The 14578-nt window shown below is 33.1% G+C and overlaps 1 long non-coding RNA gene across 1 annotated transcript; it reads left to right on the top strand.

The window, feature by feature from the left end:
- The first annotated feature begins 1515 nt into the window (after positions 1 to 1515).
- LOC132751120 (uncharacterized) lies at positions 1516 to 11675 on the top strand. Its single transcript, XR_009628643.1, has 3 exons — positions 1516 to 1617; positions 7053 to 7230; positions 11203 to 11675. It is a non-coding gene; the product is annotated as an uncharacterized LOC132751120 (long non-coding RNA).
- Positions 11676 to 14578: the final 2903 nt, after the last annotated feature.

The following is a 14578-nucleotide window of genomic DNA, read 5'->3' as shown; positions in this document are numbered from 1 at the left end:
CGATATGCATATGTTAATTATGACTTTAAGCGAGGATTTTAGTCAAGAATGTTTACTTTTTAGAGATAAATCGACGTGTTGGCTACAGTAAAGAATTTACTGTCATCTCAAGACGTCGAGAAAAAATAGCGTTTGGTTGCAGTTAAATAACATCAATTGAAATAGTTTACAACATTTTGATAATAATCCTTTTTTGTTTCATTAAGTTTAATTTTTAAATTGAAGAAAAAAAAACAAAACAAAAAAACACCGAAAATAATTGTTGTTGGGCTCTAATAATTGCGTCAATTACCGACAGTATAGAAGTTTGTCCATCGTCCTTAAGAAAAGTTTGCATATTATTAAATTATTTTTCCTTTTCACCGTTTTTTTTTTAATATTCTTTTTATTTATTTACTTATTCCCCTCCGATCATTATTTATTCGATCCATGTGCTTAATTAACAGATTTAACAATTCATCTTTCATACAAATCATAAGCATGAAAATTAAGGACGTTATAACATGCAACTTTGACACTTAATTTTATTAAGAATGATTATACAACGCTTACTCGTATTCATTTTTGTGTGCAAAATTGCGGAGCATCTTTATTAAAGTGAACACACTAGGACAAATGCAGAGATTTGATTAAAATCGTTGTTTAAAGACACGAAATAACATATGCATTTTCGACTTCCATATAATTTTGAAAAGTGCCGTACGGCTAGCCAATACAGTGTGTCTAGGCTAGTCGTACGTGACTCACGTACGGCTAGAACTTTTGGCTAGCCGTACAGGCCCGTACGGCTAGCCACTTCCTAAATAAATTCATTCATTCCTTTTATTCAATCATTTATTAAAATGCTAAAACACGTAAAGGTAAGACTTATTCTTAACTAAAAATGGGGCCGATTTGGTAAAGGCCCGAAATCGTTCGGGGTCGAAATGTCTTCGTAATTTGGGGCCGAAACTTCTAGGGGCCGAAATGACTCGAAATCTTTGTGACCTTACCGACTATTTGTACAGCACCTCTCGCTGCCTCTAAAAATTCTTCTGTTAAAACATTATCTGTAGAGTCAACAGATGGAAAGCACTTTTGATCTCCAATAACGTAAGGCATCGCTGACTAGTTAAATAAGGCAAACTGAAAAACAACAGAAATTGGTAGTGTCGTCGATTGGGAATGTTTACATTTGCTGGTTCCGCTTCCGTTTTAACGGATTTAGCTCAATACAGGATTGGAGCAGTACCTCTAGACGCTTGCAGAAATCATGATCACAAAATAGACAAATATCGTTTTTTTCGCCGATTTTTACATTTTCCCTTGATTATCGTACTTGATTCGGTGTGAAAAGATGAATTAGACCTGTTAAAGTTCATTCCGTTGGGTAAAAAGACAAGATTTTAGCATTTTATCATTCAAGCGCCTTGTCCGGTATATACCGGAATACGGTATTTAGTGTGGTGCTCCAATTCTTTTTTTAGTCACAGCCCGTTTTAACAGACTGAGCTAATTTCCATATGCATCCGTACCAGAAACGGTGCTAACGGATTTTAAACGGACAAATCACGTGACAACAACCCTCCAATTTTAAAAATCGAGTTCCGGGAAAGAGGAAAACACAACAAAAACATTGTAAATTGCAAATGTGACTATTTTACTGACACAGTATCATTTTATATCAGTGCACGATTTATATAACATCGATTTACCAAATGTTATCATCATTTCCTTTTGTAAATTTCATTTTATAATAGGATTTCGCGATAGTAAAATCTGAAAAATTATTGTTTATTGAAAAATAATGAAAAATTAACTAAATATAGATCACAATGAACAATATCACATATTTGTATATTATTTGACCCCGAAAATAATCACTGATTTATTGTATAAGTACCAATTTCACACCCAAAATAATCTCAAACCTTCAGTTCACTCCTGCAAGCAGGACGTTTCGCCCTTAAAGTGAAACTAGCCCAATATCGGACATTACAGGTTTGTTATAGTGTATTTCGGTCAGGCCCAGAAGCAAAAATATTTTAATGCGATGTCATATCTTTAGGACTAGCAAGACGTTTCGGCCATTTTTCGCAAGAACTCTTATTTAATATTTGTGGCAAAATACGTATTTTGAAAATCCATTATTATTTTTTAATATATAATATTTTACCATTATTTAATATGGAATTAGGCAAAGCCTATTGACAGGGAAGTCGGGGAAAAAAATCATTCTTTTTTCCGGTTAAAATTAAAGGTGTCATTTGGTATTTCATGCACTGCTTCCATTTTCACTCCGAAAACTTCGCTGTCCTGGCCTTTGACTTTTATTTGTAATTGGCAGCGCCCAACTAGAACTGACACTGAAAATTTCGTTGATAGGTATAGAATTCTATATATTCTTTAATTGTTTTTTTATTTGATTTTCTTTTAAATATTCATGTGTAGTCTATAGCTGGGCAAGCCAAAGCCCGGGCCTGCTTCACTGTCCCGGCCTTTGACTTCCCCGTTTAAATAACAGAGAAAAGCAAAGAAGCATAATATCATCTGAAAATAATAATTTGATTTAATAAAATATACTTTGAAAAATAGTGTTTGGTTTCGAACTCAAAAATCACTTTAGATAATCATACCACATAATCGATTGTCTGCCGTAAACAAACATTCTACATTTGTTGTTGTTGTTGCTATTACATACATGTAGTTACGGATTATGCTAAATCCCGTCCTTGCCGTTCCATAAGTAAGTCGGTGTTTAATTGGCAAATTATAATGTTTAGAACTGGAATAATTATTAAAGTTTAACATATTGTAATCATAATTTTTACAAAGAAACACTGACAAAAATTTTCTTGGCATTTTCCGTTTTAAAAATCTGAATTGGGGGGTCTTGACCCCCACTTAGCAGACATGCAAGATTACAACGAAATTCAGCAGTATTCGTTAGAGACACTGGGAGGTAACTCTGGTGTTGATTAGAAAAAAAATGATTGAAATAATTATGTTAGTTCTGGTTTCCATAACTTTATATGTCGCTTTTATTTTGACGTTTGGTCTATCAGTAAAATAATACCTGTTTGCTGAAGTCTCTTTAGCTAGAAATATGTGTGCATTCGATATCCGATATTTAAAAAATGGAATCGAATCGAATAACAAAGATCGTTGATACACCGATATCGATTGAATCGATTACACCCCTATGACTGTCATAAGGAAAAGTATCAGTCTTTCCGAAAGACCGTCGGACCGTCGGCCCTGACCGGTAAAAAATCAGAAGGTCCGATAAAAATTAAGTATTGACGGCCCGACGGTCCGGTAAAAAATTAAGGTTTTATAAAAACCTTACATTCAACATTTTGCAAAGGCCGATCATTTACCTAAATTTAAAACATATCAAAATGTTGTCATTACACAATATAAGCTTGTGCAATGCTTGTCAACTGTTATGCATTCTCATAATGCAAACTTTTATTTAACTACGTAAGATAAAAATATCCGACAACTAGTACAATTAAAAGTCAATAAGCGGCCGCATAATTACATAAGCGGCCCAGATGTGAAAGGTCACCCGCTATTAGTTTGTTTACAGCAGTATGAAAGTGTCAACTGGTGTATTAATTGGAAACAATTTACGTCTTTAATCCACAGACTTAGAGTAATGCTTAATTACACGTGTGCTCAACTGGTGTTTAGCTATGAAAGATCGTCCAAGATGTTGACAAAAATTAAACTATACTGTGAAGGTACCAAAATCATTGAACAATTAATCTGTCAACTTCACTAAATTACCGATATATATAATTCTGCTTACATATGCCAGACTTTTGCTGAAATTTACCCTCTCATTTTGCTAGTATATAGTCTGTATAGAATTAAAGTTTAAATAGCAAAATCCATTGAATACATGTATAACAATATTTATGTTTACATTTTGATTGTGGTGAAAAAAGAAAACTTCACTTTGTTGATAATATAATTTTCTTTTTGTACACAAATTTTTTGACTGCTGACACTTATCAAGTGACTCAAAATGCTATACCAATTAGGTTTTTTTCGGTCCAGTAAAATTATGTTTGGTCCAGTAAAAATTTTCAGTTTACAGGACCTACTGTCCAGTAAAACTCAGAAGTCTTTCGCATAGACTGAAGTATGAAATTGTGAAATTTTGTTGTTTTTATTTATTTCTATATAATTATTTTTTTTTACAAATTAAGATATATTCAACACAGTCAGACCTTTGTGGTTGAGCTTTGTGCCATTTGTTTAGCTTCTTGAATTTTAGAATTGATGAGCATTCTAGCATTAGCTAACTCCAAGTGATCTGGATTTGCTGTTTGATCTATTCAATTGCACTATGCTTTAAATATGTTGGGTAAGATTCTAAAGAAGTGCAGTTCTTATTTGCTTCACGATGACATGTATAAATAATTTTTACATTGTTTTTCATTCAACAACTTTCAATTCCCCAACCATTTAAAATTGTTATGTAACCAAGTTTCCATGAATGTTTTTCTTTGCTTTTTTTTTTTTGAGAATGTTTAATGCCAGAAATCCTAGTTTTAAACAGGGCTTTTTTAGCGATAGTCCACAATGAATTGCTAGTCAACAGCACATCAAAGATGGGAACTTTGCCCATAGTAAACGCTAAAATGTGACATCAATTCAAATAATGCTTGCGAATCTTGAACAATGAAAATTACCAAAACAGTTGCAATAGTATTTCTTGAAAAAACATTGTTCGTGGATTTAAAATTCGGCGGAAAATAAAAGATCTTACAATAATTGTAGAAAGGTGTTGGTAATTAACAATAAAATTAGCTACTGCAAAAAAAACTAACCTTAAAAATAATAAAAAGACCGATGAAATATATATAAAGGACCAATGAAATTTAGAATTTGTCCGCAGTCAATCTTCATACGAAAGTGTGACAAATCAGCACACGTACATGCTACTATTTTGTTTACCAATAATAAAGATTATTATAACACATAGTATCGTCGTGTTTATTGATCTTTGAGTAGGACGACTTTATATAGTTATACTTTCCCTAAAAAAAGCAAACTACGAGTCAGTGTACTCATCAATGAATAGCTTTAACCACTTTAATGCGGTTTAATTCGTCACGCCTACTAACCTGTAGGCGGGGCTAATTGCTTTGTCCAATGCGAAATTCTTGCGTTGCATTTATTGATTGACAAACAGTAAAAAATTTCCATGCATCCATCTGAAATTATCATGGGTCAAAATGAAATGTGAGCTGATTTTTTTCAAAACGAGTGCAAATTTCAGAATTTTCACGATCAAGAATACTTAAATAATAGATTTTTTCAAAAAGGACTATCGATTGTCAGCGTCTTCGGGGTGGTCTGATTAGTTTTCAAATTTTCAGCGATAATACTACATGTACTTTGAAAATCAAAAAAAAAAATTTGGGGGGCCGATTTAACCAATTTTTGGGGCTGCATTGGCCAACTAATAAATAATGTGGGGCTGGATTGACCATATGGGACCCCGGATTGAAATTGGTCCGGGTAAACTTTGGGGCTGGGTTGACTGTAATTCTTTCATAATACGTAAATAACCTATATATAAAAATTCTTGAAATCAGTTTATATTTATGAATATATATCAAAATCAACTTTACCAAACTGAAAAAGTAGCAAGATTTTAGCTTAATTTAATTTGTGATTTGAAATGCATCAGTGAAAAGCTAATAAAAATGCTTATAAGATATTTACTTTAATAATTGAATTGACAATATTTGATTAATTATCAATATTTTGAACGGTAATGATTGATTATAAAATCAAAAATAAAAGTTACTATTTCAATACATTAATTCATTTAATGCATAAATATATTTTATTGGATTATTTTCTGTTAAAATACAGTGTCAGAAATTAGGAATTTTAGAATCGACTAGGCTGGTCGGACTACCCAAGATTTGGAATAATCACTACCCAAAGGATCACATTTCACAACACATTTTCATTTCAAAACAGTTTTTATTATTGCCATTTGAAAATACAGTAGCCTGTGTTCGGGCTTGTTACTGTGAAAAGTTGGTAGCCTGAGGAGAAATTTAGTAGTCAGGGGCTATAGGACTACTGCTAATTTCGAACACTGTAAATAAAGCACATGTTTTATTCATTAATCCAGAGTCTTTCAAATTTGAAAGACCCTGATTATTCTATTTCAAAAATATTTTTATATATATAAATGCATAATTTTTTTTTTTTTTAAGTCTGATAGATTTTGTTTAATTTTTGGAATTCTAAGATAATTATTGTATAAAACATAGTTACATAATGAAACTTATTTGAAATATTTAACATAGGGCCTTTTTGGTTCAAAGGGCCGACATGCTGTGGACGAAACGTCTTGGGTTCTTTGGGGCCGGAACATCTTTTGGTGCCGAATTGACTCAAAAATCTCACCCTGAGCTGTTTATTTTTTGCTTGAAAAGCAAAAAATTATCTTAAAGCATTTGCCTGCATCATGAAGAAACTAAAAATGCTTAAATGCCCTTAGAAAGTCCTTGGATAATCACTTCACTTCATGGGCTGAATAGTAAAATTTCAGAGATACTTAAGATTTAGTTATTAAATTTCAGCCAAATTTGACAGAAATGTTAAAGATTAAAATATATATACAGGGTTTTCATTAGGGGCGTCTGTGGCCGAGTGGTTAAGGTCGTTGACTTCAAACCACTTGCCCCTCTCCGCTGTGGGTTCGAATCCCAACAGGGACTTTGGATTCTTTCATGTGAGGAAGCTATCCAGCCTAAGCTTACCGAACGTCGGTGGTTCTATTTAGGTGCCCGTTCGTGCCTGAAATAATGCACGAAAGGGCACCTGAGGTCTTCCTCCACCAGTAAAGCTGGAAGTCGCTAAATAACCTATACTATGTCGGTGTGACGTTAAACCCAATCAAACAAAAACAAATTATAATCATTACTGTTATTAATGCACTTGTATCTGAAAGAAAAGAAAATGAAAAATTAAATATACACATTGTAATGTAAGCTATTGAGACAAAATGACAGCATTGCTTCATTGAATACTTTCAGACTTATGAAGCGAGGGTTGCACAATAGACAGTGAGACAGTGATCTGTTGCCATGGATATTGAGGAGAAAGCATTGAGGAAGAGGAGACGCTCAGTGAGAAATCTGCGTCGTACATCCGTAGTTATGCCACTCAATCTTGACACATTGGATGAAAATGTTGAAGATGCTTCATCAAAAGGTATTAAAAGATGTTTTCTTGTATTGTCATGGCCAAATGTTAAAATATTTATGGTTTTTGAAAGTCTGACTGACCCTTATTTTTGCCCACACCCTTGACTTTCTGATACTTTTGAGAGCATTTTTCAGTAATCATTGTAACACTTTGGTTAAAGTTGGTCATATCTCATTAACCACTTATAAAATGATATTTGCTTGTAACTTCACACACTAATTTGAATGTATAATAATTACTAATAGGATGTCACTTTCATAGATCCATAACTCTAGCATGGATTTTGATGGGGTTATTGCCCTTTTTGAACTTAGACAATTCTTGGTAATAGTTTGCATGCAACACCAGTCTTCTAAAATACTGAAAATATTCACTTCTTAATACAAGTCTTTGGGATCATAATTGGAAGTCATTTTCCAAGGCCTGTAAGTATATCATGAATTTTAACTGAATTATAGCCCTTTTTTGAATTTTGAAAATTCTTGATTAATGTTTTGCATGCAATGTCATCTTTAAAAATATTGTAGGCATTTACTTTAAACTTAATACATCACTTTGGGATCATAATTAGAGGTCACAATCCAAGGTCCATAATCCTAGCATGGACTTTAACTGAAGACAGTTGACTCATACAGACTATTGCTATATGCTGATGACTCTGGAATACTTGTTTCTGGAAAAATTTATCTGAGGTGGAAATTTCTGTATCTGAAGATTTGTCCTCAGTAAGTCAATGGTTAATTGATAATAAGTTATCGTTGCACTTAGGTAAAACTGAGTCCATTGTGTTTGGGTCTAAACAGAAACTCAGGTCACATTCCAAATTAAACATAAATTGTAATGGCACTGCAATAGAAGCATCCACATCCATCAAATATCTTGGGGTAACTATTGATCAGTACCTGTCCTTTGGTTACATGGCAGACTCAGTAATTCAGAAGGCTAACGCCAGGTTGAAGTTCCTTTACCTTAAGAAAGATTTCCTTACACAGCATACCAAAAAACTGCTTGTCAATTCATTAATTCAGTGCCACTTCGACTATGCCTGCTGTGTCTGGTATAATGGTTTAACTCAGGTCTTGAAAAATAAATTACAGACAACACAAAATAAAATGATGAGATTTGTTCTAAACCTTGATTCCAGAGTTCATATTGGCCCTTCCCATTTTAAATCCCTTAATTGGTTACCAGTTTGTAAAAGAGTTGAACAAATCATGTTATGTCACGTTTTAAAGGTTAAAAACCAAATGGCCCCAGAGTACTTAAGTGATTATTTTGTTTCTCAGGAATCTATGCATTCTTATTGCACCAGACTGAGCAAAAAAGGAGGGTATTGTCTTCCTAAGGTTAAAGGTTCCGGGTCAAAGTCTTTCAGTTTTATTGGTGCTAAACTATGGAACAGTCTTCCAACTTGCATAACTGAAATTAACAAATTTCATCGTTTTAAGGTAGCCATCAAAAGTCACTTTTTAAGTAGCATCTAAGTGTTTTTCTTAAAATTTCTTGCAAGAAAATTTTATGTTTTCATTTTTTTATTGAATTATTTTTCGGCTCAGGTTTACTGTTTCATTTTTTGATATTTGTTTTAAATTTTTTATTAAGATTTTAAAAACTATATTTTTTTGAATAGTGTAATCTATGGCATGTTCTTTCCTTACATACTCATAACAACTGTGATATTTTTTTTTTTTTAATGTAATCCTTTCTTACTATGCACATACTTATTTTTTAATGTGTTAATGACTTTTTATTTACAATACCTTACATCTTAAATTGTGATGATTTTAAATGATATCCTTCATTAATGTGATTTATCTTATAATTTGTGATATTTTTTTTTCTTTTATGAAATACCTCTCTATGTCCGCCACCAAATGCTAAGGACCACAATGGAAATAAGAGCTTGCTCTTTTTAGCTCACCTGTCACAAAGTGACAGGGTGAGCTTTTGTGATCGCTTTTCGTCCGGCGTTGGTCCGTCCGTAAACTTTTACTTTAAATGACATCTCCTCATAAACCACTAAGCCAATTTCATCCAAACTTCACAGGAATGTTCCTTTGGTGGTCACCTTTAAAAATTGTTCAAAGAATTTAATTCCATGCAGAACTCTGGTTGCCATGGCAACCGAAAGAAAAAACTTTAAATATCTTCTTTTAAAAAACCATAAGAGCTAGAGCTTAAATATTTGGCATGAAACATCTTCTAGTGAGTGTCTACCAAGTTTGTTCAAATAAAAGCCCTGGGGTCAAAATTGGCCCCGCCCCGGGCGGTCATTCATTTTCCCTATATGCATATAGTAAAAACTTAAAAAATCTTCTTTTAAAGAACCCAAAGAGCTAGAGCTAAGATATTTAGCATGAAACATGTTCTAGTGGGTGTTCACCAAGTTTGTTCAAATAAAAGCCCTGGGGTCAAAATTGGCCCCGCCCCGGGGGGTCATTGATTTTCCCTATATGCATATAGTAAAAACTTAAAAAATCTTCTTTTAAAGAACCAAAAGAGTTAGAGCTAAGATATTTAGCATGAAACATGTTCAAATAAGTGTCTACCAAGCTTGTTCAAATAAAAGCCCTGGGGTCAAAATTGGCCCCGCCCCGGGGGGTCATTGATTTTCCCTATATGCATATAGTAAAAACTTAAAAAATCTTCTTTTAAAGAACTCAAAGAGCTATGGATAAGATATTTAGCATCAAACAGGTTCTAATAGGTGTCTACCAAGTTTGTTCAAATAAAAGCCCTGGGGTCAAAATTGGCACCGCCCCGGGGGTCATTGATTTTCCTTAAATGTGTATAGCAAAAACTTAAAAAATCTTCTTTGAAAAAACCCAAATAGCTAGAGTTAAGATATAAAGCATGAAACATCTTTTAGTGAGTGTCTACAAAGTTTGTTCATATAAAAGACCTGGGGTCAAAATTGGCCCCGCCCGGGGGTCATTGATTTTCTTTATATGTGTATAGCAAAAACTTAAAATCTTCTTTGAAAAAACCCAAATAGCTAGAGTTTAGATATTAAGCATGAAACATCTTCTAGTAAGTGTCTACAAAGTTTGTTCAAATAAAAGCCCTGGGGTCAAACTGGCCCGGCCCAGGGGTGTCATTGTTTTTTACTATATGTGTATAGTAAAAACTTAAAAAAAATCTTCTTTTAAAAAGCCCAATGAGCTAGAGCTTAGATGTTTAGCATGAAACATCTTCTCATGGGTGTCTACCAAGTTTGTGCAAATAAAAGCCCTTGGGTTGAATTGGCCCTGCAACGTTGGGGGGGGGGGGGGGGGGGGTTGGGGGCCTACATACAGGTGAGCGACCTTAGGGCCATCATGGCCCTCTTGTTTGTGTTATCCTGGGTTTTGGGAACATGTCATGGTTTACATAATATAGTATTTATTCATTTATTTATTTATTTATTTGTAATTGTTTTAATCTATATTGTGTTTGTTTATCATGTAACATGTTTACCTTTATGCCGAAATAAATCTATCTATCTATCTATCTACAGGCATCAGTATCACACTTTGGTAAAGTTTTTGCACGCAAGTTGTTATCTCAAAAACTACTGAAGGGCATTGGTTGAAACATTTATTTGAGAGCACAATAGGTGGTCACTATTTAAGGCCCATAAATGGATTTTGACAGAATTACAGTCCTTTTTGTACTTAGAAATTTCTACAGTATTCAGGCTCTTGTTTACTATCAAGCACTGAGATTAGATGAGCACACTGTCTACTGAAAGCTCTTGTTAGACTTACATCTGTAGGAATCAAACAACACTTCTTGGCTAAAACTTCAATAATCAGAGCTTAGATTCTTAGTATGAGGATTGCCAAGAGAATTTCTACAAATGACAGAAAAGTCATGAAATCATAATAATACAACTGACCTTATAGTTTAAACTTGACCTTTGATTACATTTTCCGCTTCTAATAAGGTAAGCCCATTTGATCGAGCATCTTGTTTACAGTTTTTTTATATTTTTTTCAGAAATTCAGTCTAATGGGAACCAGGCGGTGTTTTGGTAGTATGTGGTGTGAGAGCTTGGAACCAGTTTGTTAAGAAGCGCAGGCGTAGATCCAGTCTATTGGTTGGACTGGTACCAAAGACTGAATGACCCTGATGTAGAAGAGAATGTAGAAAACCACATTTTAAATACCCAGAATGCATACATTACAAAAACATATCGAGACCAGACATTAGATAATATTGAAGAACCCATAACAAAAACAAACAGTTTGACCAACAGTAGAGAGACTTTAAAAACTGAAGTCTCTTCATCATCATATGATGCTAATTACCCTCAAGTTAGCCTTTCAAAATCATGTGATGACATGAGGTCTGATGACTGTAGTGAACCTGTAACCAGAACAAACAGTTTGAGTGAGAACTTAGATACATCAAATGAAAATGCACTAGTTAAACAAAGGAGTTCAGGGTCATGTGAAAACAGCAATGAAAGTGAAGAGGCAAGAGCTCAATGAAAAAAGAAAATACTTTAAAAAGAGAAGATGGGGAGAAAATTTAATGACTCTCAAATACTAGATGAGTCCTTTACTGACATAAACATTGAAAATTCAGGGAGATAACTCTGCAGAAAAATATATCTCTTAATGCGTCAGATTAAGTAATATCACGCCTCCAATCTGAATGCAGTCTAATCAAATGTATCGTCATTTTCCATGTCCCACCTGAATAATACAGGTACAACCAAAAATACCGTGAAGGGAAAACACATACACATGAAAACAATACTGATGAGAAAAACAGTTTGTAATACAAAAATGGCATGTGATGCTGAAGAGGATGAAAGCTCGTCTTATACCAGGCTGCTTATACCCAATGTTAATGGCAAGTCTTTACACGAATCTCCAGGAATAGACCGCAGAATGTCCGATTCCTCTCAATCTGATAAAGAAAACAGTGTTGTTTAATGAAAAATTACCAGTATGAATGTCACTCCACAAGGGGATTTTACTGACAATTTCACCGGGATTCATGTCTATGTGTAAAGCTTTTGCAGGTAAAGTTTGTTGAACTTTTGTGAAAACCAGTCATCTTTTTGATGGTGGGTGCCCTGGAAGCAGTAATACATACAAATGTGTTGTGCATCACCGATTTAAACAAAAATTTTCCAGTCACAACTTGGGGTGCAATAACTTAGAAAAAACATGCGTAAACTGATGCTTACAAACGCGTTGATCAGTTAGGATCAGAAAATGAAAGAAATAAAGGATTTAAAAACACTGAAACCGTCAGATTGTAAGGGTGATAATAGTGCTGGAAAACTGTAAAGAAACAAAATACAACATTGAAACAATCTTTTAAGCTGTAAAAAAGTCAAAATTGAAAAAAATCTCTAAGTGCAATAAGTCAGTGGATCAGTGTAGAACCTGGTTCTGCTAAAAAAACAAGAGACAGAAAATTGTTCTTTGATACCTAACAAATGCTTAAATATGGATGTTTAAGCAATGACAAAAAGGAAAAAGCTCTTGTACGGTAAGAGAACAAACATGAAGATTGGTGAAGCAGGCAACATCATATAATAGAATCATTGTTGAGAACCTGAACATGCAATCAGTAAAACAAGCTGTTCTGGTATATCAGATATGAACTCTCCTGTGCTCCTGACTGATGAATTACGATGACAACTTTTCTTCAAGGGTTTATAATGAAAATGTTGAATTTGCTGTCACTCAACAGTTTTGATATAAACTAACCAGGAATCTTTAAAAAAGAATAGAAAGTACTGAACAAAAAATAAACACTGCTGATGAAAATTAAAAGTTTGGCAAATTCTGATGCCAAGTAAAACAGTTTTAGATATGTCAGTAAAGATACTGGTGAGGTTTGCAAGGTGTTTGAGGATAAAACTGATCTAAATAATGCTTGGAGTAGAAACATACCTGAAAGGAAAAAGTTGTAAGGAATGAATGTCAAGATGAATTGAAAAAACTATTCCTGAAATTGAAGAAGAGAATTCTTGGTGAAAATGTAGCTAAAGAATGAATTAAAATACAGATAGTTTGTGTCATTGAAAACAACCCCATGTTAATAGAAAAAAGAGAAGAGGCGAAAAAGAAGAGCTTTAAATATTCCTATTATTGAAAACAGTGAGATAATCAAATCAAGCCTGAAATGAAAAAAGACATAATTTTGAAAAAGGTGAAAAAATGGGTGAAAACCACATAAAAATAAATGAAACACCTAAAGAAGAATTTGGCAACAAGTCCTGAGCATTTAAATTTGCTTTGGGGGTAGCAGATAAAGATTTGCTGATAGATACTCAAAAACACATTGATGCTGAATGTATTAATATGGAAAGTCAAGTTGAAGTGGGAAAGAAAACTAAAAAAAAGTTGGCCAAAAATTTAGAAAAAGAAAGGATCTTTGGGATTAAAAATAGGGTCGAAGCAAAAGGAATTTTAAACTGGTCCCCGGGGGACAGTAGGACAAAATTTAAATGTTTTAAAATTCCAAAACAGAGATTATGAAGTGGAATAAAAGAAAAAATATATAGAATGCCATTGACATAGAAACAGGTAGCACATTTATTTTTGGAAATGAAAACAGCAGATAAAAATGATAATAAAATTTTTTAATGCAACAAAAAAATTCTTCTTCATTTAGATTTAGAACCCCAGGGAAAAATTTGAATTTAAAAGGGGATAGACCAGGATTTAAATGGCTAATGGAAAAAAAGAAAAAGAAAAAAGGAGAAAAATCAAAAAATTTTAAATGATTTTTTGAAAAGAGGGAAGGGGGCCTAAAAAATTTGAAATTGAACGTTGAAAAAGCAGAAGATCGATTTTTTCCAAAAACAATTTAAAACCAAAATTTTTCTAAAAAAATTTATAAAATTCCAAGTCAAATCATGAATTTTTAAGAAGGGTATTCCAGTGGAAATGAATAATTTGAAAGTTTTATTTTACCTGAAGATGACAAAATAAGGAAGCAAAATGTTAACCGACACAAAAAAGGCAAGACGCAAACACCATTAAATTCAAATGAAAAATTTCAAACCAACCCTTCAATTCTAAAAAATTTTTAAACTGCAATTAAAGGTAAAAAGGTAGAAGAAAATAAATTTTGATGCGCAAATTTGAAATTTTCACATAGATTTTACTAAGGAAAAAATTTTTAACACAACTGATAATAGTACCCCAAATTTTTGAAGAGTCAACTTTTCCCAAAGGGGGAAAAAAACGAAAAATAAAAGGGAAATTCCGCGGGGAAATTAAAAAAGTTTTAAACAAAAAAAAGAACTTTTTTAAAGCCTAAAAAAAAGAAGCCTTGCATACAATATTAAGAGTCCAAAAATTTGTCTGAAGGATAGAAAAAAAGAGTTTTAAAGAACAATAGATTT

Source organism: Ruditapes philippinarum, unplaced genomic scaffold (assembly GCF_026571515.1).
Source record: "Ruditapes philippinarum isolate M1 unplaced genomic scaffold, ASM2657151v2 ctg17411_1_1_1_1, whole genome shotgun sequence".
In the NCBI taxonomy this organism is placed as follows: domain Eukaryota; kingdom Metazoa; phylum Mollusca; class Bivalvia; order Venerida; family Veneridae; genus Ruditapes; species Ruditapes philippinarum.
This window is presented reverse-complemented; position numbering and strand designations above follow the sequence as displayed.